Source organism: Uranotaenia lowii, chromosome 2 (assembly GCF_029784155.1).
Source record: "Uranotaenia lowii strain MFRU-FL chromosome 2, ASM2978415v1, whole genome shotgun sequence".
NCBI classification, from domain to species: Eukaryota; Metazoa; Arthropoda; class Insecta; order Diptera; family Culicidae; genus Uranotaenia; species Uranotaenia lowii.
The window spans coordinates 222676986-222683504 of record NC_073692.1 but is presented as its reverse complement, the minus strand read 5'-3'; positions in this window follow the sequence as shown (position 1 = coordinate 222683504).

The window sequence follows — 6519 nt, the reverse complement described above, 5'->3', positions numbered from 1 at the left end:
TGAATCTGAATTCTGAATCTGAATTCTGAATCTGAATTCTGAATCTGAATTCTGAATCTGAATTCTGTATCTGAATTCTGAATCTGAATTCTGAACCTGAATTCTGAATCTGAATTCTGAATCTGAATTCTGAATCTGAATTCTGAATCTGAATTCTGAATCTGAATTCTGAATCTGAATTCTGAATCTGAATCTCATTTTGATTGTTTTGCATCACGCGGTTTTCAACAATGAAATTTCTTTCATCCAAAATTTTTTTTATGATTTCGGATTTTACAACTTTTAGTAGTATGGTTTTACCCCTAAAAGTATGCAGCAAACTTAATTTCAGAAAAAATGTGAAAAAAGGTTTTCACAAAACAAAATCGTGTTTTCATGCGTAATGATCTTTAAGTCATCGCAAATTTATCAAAAACTGTGAAAATTGGTATTCTTGGAGAAACAATTCCAAAATTGAAAATTGATAAAGTGAGGAGAAATTTTACGGATGATGAAAAGAGCGAAAGAACATTTTTGCAAGGAAAATTTATTAACGTACACCATACTTTACCTCGCAACAACCAGCTTCATCAATTTTTTATTCTGATATTCTTTCTCCATGAATCTAAATTTTTCACCGATATGCCGAAAATAAATTTACATAAATTCTGAATCTGAATTCTGAATCTGAATTCTGAATCTGAATTCTGAATCTGAATTCTGAATCTGAATTCTGAATCTGAATTCTGAATCTGAATTCTGAATCTGAATTCTGAATCTGAATTCTGAATCTGAATTCTGAATCTGAATTCTGAATCTGAATTCTGAATCTGAATTCTGAATCTGAATTCTGAATCTGAATTCTGAATCTGAATTCTGAATCTGAATTCTGAATCTGAATTCTGAATCTGAATTCTGAATCTGAATTCTGAATCTGAATTCTGAATCTGAATTCTGAATCTAAATTCTGAATCTGAATTCTGAATCTGAATTCTGAATCTGAATTCTGAATCTAAATTCTGAATCTGAATTCTGAATCTGAATTCTGAATCTGAATTCTGAATCTGAATTCTGAATCTGAATTCTGAATCTGAATTCTGAATCTGAATTCTGAATCTGAATTCTGAATCTGAATTCTGAATCTGAATTCTGAATTCTGAATCTGAATTCTGAATCTGAATTCTGAATCTGAATTCTGAATCTGAATTCTGAATCTGAATTCTGAATCTGAATTCTGTATCTGAATTCTGAATCTGAATTCTGAACCTGAATTCTGAATCTGAATTCTGAATCTGAATTCTGAATCTGAATTCTGAATCTGAATTCTGAATCTGAATTCTGAATCTGAATTCTGAATCTGAATCTCATTTTGATTGTTTTGCATCACGCGGTTTTCAACATTGAAATTTCTTTCATCCAAAATTTTTTTTATGATTTCGGATTTTACAACTTTTAGTAGTATGGTTTTACCCCTAAAAGTATGCAGCAAACTTAATTTCAGAAAAAATGTGAAAAAAGGTTTTCACAAAACAAAATCGTGTTTTCATGCGTAATGATCTTTAAGTCATCGCAAATTTATCAAAAACTGTGAAAATTGGTATTCTTGGAGAAACAATTCCAGAATTGAAAATTGATAAAGTGAGGAGAAATTTTACGGATGATGAAAAGAGCGAAAGAACATTTTTGCAAGGAAAATTTATTAACGTACACCATACTTTACCTCGCAACAACCAGCTTCATCAATTTTTAATTCTGATATTCTTTCTCCATGAATCTAAATTTTTCACCGATATGCCGAAAATAAATTTACATAAATTCTGAATCTGAATTCAGAATCTGAATTCTGAATCTGAATTCTGAATCTGAATTCTGAATCTGAATTCTGAATCTGAATTCTGAATCTGAATTCTGAATCTGAATTCTGAATCTGAATTCTGAATCTGAATTCTGAATCTGAATTCTGAATCTGAATTCTGAATCTGAATTCTGAATCTGAATTCTGAATCTGAATTCTGAATCTGAATTCTGAATCTGAATTCTGAATCTGAATTCTGAATCTGAATTCTGAATCTGAATTCTGAATCTGAATTCTGAATCTGAATTCTGAATCTGAATTCTGAATCTGAATTCTGAATCTGAATTCTGAATCTGAATTCTGAATCTGAATTCTGAATCTGAATTCTGAATCTGAATTCTGAATCTGAATTCTGAATCTGAATTCTGAATCTGAATTCTGAATCTGAATTCTGAATCTGAATTCTGAATCTGAATTCTGAATCTGAATTCTGAATCTGAATTCTGAATCTGAATTCTGAATCTGAATTCTGAATCTGAATTCTGAATCTGAATTCTGAATCTGAATTCTGAATCTGAATTCTGAATCTGAATTCTGAATCTGAATTCTGAATCTGAATTCTGAATCTGAATTCTGAATCTGAATTCTTAATCTGAATTCTGAATATGAATTCTGAATCTAAATTCTGAATCTGAATATGAGTTCTGAATCTGAATTTTGAATTCTGAATCCTGAATTCTGATTCCTAAACCTGTATCCTGAATTTGAAAACTGAATCTGAATTCTGCATCTGAAATTGAATCTAAATTATGTATGAGTATGTAGAAATGAAAAAAAAACATAAATTCATTCTTCAACGCGGGTAAAAAAAACGAGGGTCATAAGATCTTCATATAAATTCCCCCCCAACGCAGTTTTCTGTACGGCTCTGCATTTTGTTGACACCCGGCATGGCTATAGACACTATAATTTCATATATGAAATTATAGTGTCTAATAGGCATGGCGGACTCTGAAGGAAACGCCCATCCGCCATTTGCTGCATTGAAAAGCAAGAAGTGTAAGATATAAACACTGTTGCCGTATTTGCCCCAGCAGACTGAGAAACTGCCCAGACCACGGTGCGTCTTAGTAATGCCTTTTACCTATTTGAGTTTGAGCCGCTCTTTATCAAGCGTGCCGATGGTTTATTGGATAGCGCTTGCAACTTTGGATCTGAAGGGTTTCGGTTCAATTCTCGAGTCAGTAAATTTTAATTTTTTATTTTGATTATCTCTAATTTATAAATGATTGCTGGTGCTGCTGCTTCGAGGCGCCACTAGCAACTTTTTTTTATGCCATAATAAGTATGATATGTATTTCGTAAAGAAAACGGTTTCAACTATTTTGTTTTTTTCCCGTTTTTGAAAGGGTTGTGTAGGAAAAAAATGCATTCTTTTGAGACTAAAATCATTTTAATTGCGCAGCCCAGTTTCGCAAAAACGTTCTTGACATTTTTAAAATGGCACATACAAATCCACGGACATCAACAGAACTCGTCGAGCTGAGTCGATAGGTACCTATAAAGGTATGCCTAAGACCCATAATTAATGATCTCCCCAATCGACCGATAACCAAACCTTTCTGTTAGAAAGGCAAAAATGATGCCTGGTACGTTTTTTTGGGGAAAAGCGAACTGGTATGTAAGGAGCTCATTTTATGTATGGAAAGAATGGTATTTAAACAGTAGAATTTCCAAGATTTATAACACGCTGAAATGGTGCCGTGGTAGCAACCAGAACTTTCACGTTGCTGGTCACGGTTCGAATCTTACTGTTTTTTTATGCTTTTTTTTACTGAATAAGTAAAACCAACTACAATATTGATGGATAGCCGTGACGCGTGCCCTAGCATGATACCTTTTTTAGAGCTCAACCATGCATAGAGGAAAAATTCCCACAAAAGGAGGGGAAAGTTATAATATGACTATTAAATGACTATTAAATGATATGACTATTAAATGATGACTATAATATGACTATTAAATGATTAATCTCATTCTGGAAACTAAATCTGAAATCTTATTCTGATTCTAAAGTTTGAATTTTGAGTTACAACACTTAGTCTAATATTTGAATATATTCAAATTCCAGGTTGATCTTTAATCCGAATTCTTAATCAGAATTCTAAATCTGAATTCTCAATCTGAATTCTGAATTTGAACTCTGAATTTGAATTCTAAATCTGTATTCTGAATCTGAATTCTGAATCTGAATTCTGAATCTGAATTCTGAATCTGAATTCTGAATCTGAATTCTGAATCCGAATTCTGAATCTGAATTCTGAATCTGAATTCTGAATCTGAATTCTGAATCTGAATTCTGAATCTGAATTCTGAATCTGAATTCTGAATCTGAATTCTGAATCTGAATTCTGAATCTGAATTCTGAATCTGAATTCTGAATCTGAATTCTGAATCTGAATTCTGAATCTGAATTCTGAATCTGAATTCTGAATCTGAATTCTGAATCTGAATTCTGAATCTGAATTCTGAATCTGAATTCTGAATCTGAATTCTGAATCTGAATTCTGAATCTGAATTCTGAATCTGAATTCTGAATCTGAATTCTGAATCTGAATTCTGAATCTGAATTCTGAATCTGAATTCTGAATCTGAATTCTGAATCTGAATTCTGAATCTGAATTCTGAATCTGAATTCTGAATCTAAATTCTGAATCTGAATTCTGAATCTGAATTCTGAATCTGAATTCTGAATCTAAATTCTGAATCTGAATTCTGAATCTGAATTCTGAATCTGAATTCTGAATCTGAATTCTGAATCTGAATTCTGAATCTGAATTCTGAATCTGAATTCTGAATCTGAATTCTGAATCTGAATTCTGAATCTGAATTCTGAATCTGAATTCTGAATCTGAATTCTGAATCTGAATTCTGAATTCTGAATCTGAATTCTGAATCTGAATTCTGAATCTGAATTCTGAATCTGAATTCTGAATCTGAATTCTGAATCTGAATTCTGAATCTGAATTCTGAATCTGAATTCTGAATCTGAATTCTGAATCTGAATTCTGAATCTGAATTCTGAATCTGAATTCTGAATCTGAATTCTGAATCTGAATTCTGAATCTGAATTCTGAATCTGAATTCTGAATCTGAATTCTGAATCTGAATTCTGAATCTGAATTCTGAATCTGAATTCTGAATCTGAATTCTGAATCTGAATTCTGAATCTAAATTCTGAATCTGAATTCTGAATCTGAATTCTGAATCTGAATTCTGAATCTGAATTCTGAATCTAAATTCTGAATCTGAATTCTGAATCTGAATTCTGAATCTGAATTCTGAATCTGAATTCTGAATCTGAATTCTGAATCTGAATTCTGAATCTGAATTCTGAATCTGAATTCTGAATCTGAATTCTGAATCTGAATTCTGAATCTGAATTCTGAATTCTGAATCTGAATTCTGAATCTGAATTCTGAATCTGAATTCTGAATCTGAATTCTGAATCTGAATTCTGAATCTGAATTCTGTATCTGAATTCTGAATCTGAATTCTGAACCTGAATTCTGAATCTGAATTCTGAATCTGAATTCTGAATCTGAATTCTGAATCTGAATTCTGAATCTGAATTCTGAATCTGAATTCTGAATCTGAATTCTGAATCTGAATCTCATTTTGATTGTTTTGCATCACGCGGTTTTCAACAATGAAATTTCTTTCATCCAAAATTTTTTTTATGATTTCAGATTTTACAACTTTTAGTAGTATGGTTTTACCCCTAAAAGTATGCAGCAAACTTAATTTCAGAAAAAATGTGAAAAAAGGTTTTCACAAAACAAAATCGTGTTTTCATGCGTAATGATCTTTAAGTCATCGCAAATTTATCAAAAACTGTGAAAATTGGTATTCTTGGAGAAACAATTCCAGAATTGAAAATTGATAAAGTGAGGAGAAATTTTACGGATGATGAAAAGAGCGAAAGAACATTTTTGCAAGGAAAATTTATTAACGTACACCATACTTTACCTCGCAACAACCAGCTTCATCAATTTTTTATTCTGATATTCTTTCTCCATGAATCTAAATTTTTCACCGATATGCCGAAAATAAATTTACATAAATTCTGAATCTGAATTCTGAATCTGAATTCTGAATCTGAATTCTGAATCTGAATTCTGAATCTGAATTCTGAATCTGAATTCTGAATCTGAATTCTGAATCTGAATTCTGAATCTGAATTCTGAATCTGAATTCTGAATCTGAATTCTGAATCTGAATTCTGAATCTGAATTCTGAATCTGAATTCTGAATCTGAATTCTGAATCTGAATTCTGAATCTGAATTCTGAATCTGAATTCTGAATCTGAATTCTGAATCTGAATTCTGAATCTGAATTCTGAATCTAAATTCTGAATCTGAATTCTGAATCTGAATTCTGAATCTGAATTCTGAATCTAAATTCTGAATCTGAATTCTGAATCTGAATTCTGAATCTGAATTCTGAATCTGAATTCTGAATCTGAATTCTGAATCTGAATTCTGAATCTGAATTCTGAATCTGAATTCTGAATCTGAATTCTGAATCTGAATTCTGAATTCTGAATCTGAATTCTGAATCTGAATTCTGAATCTGAATTCTGAATCTGAATTCTGAATCTGAATTCTGAATCTGAATTCTGTATCTGAATTCTGAATCTGAATTCTGAACCTGAATTCTGAATCTGAATTCTGAATCTGAATTC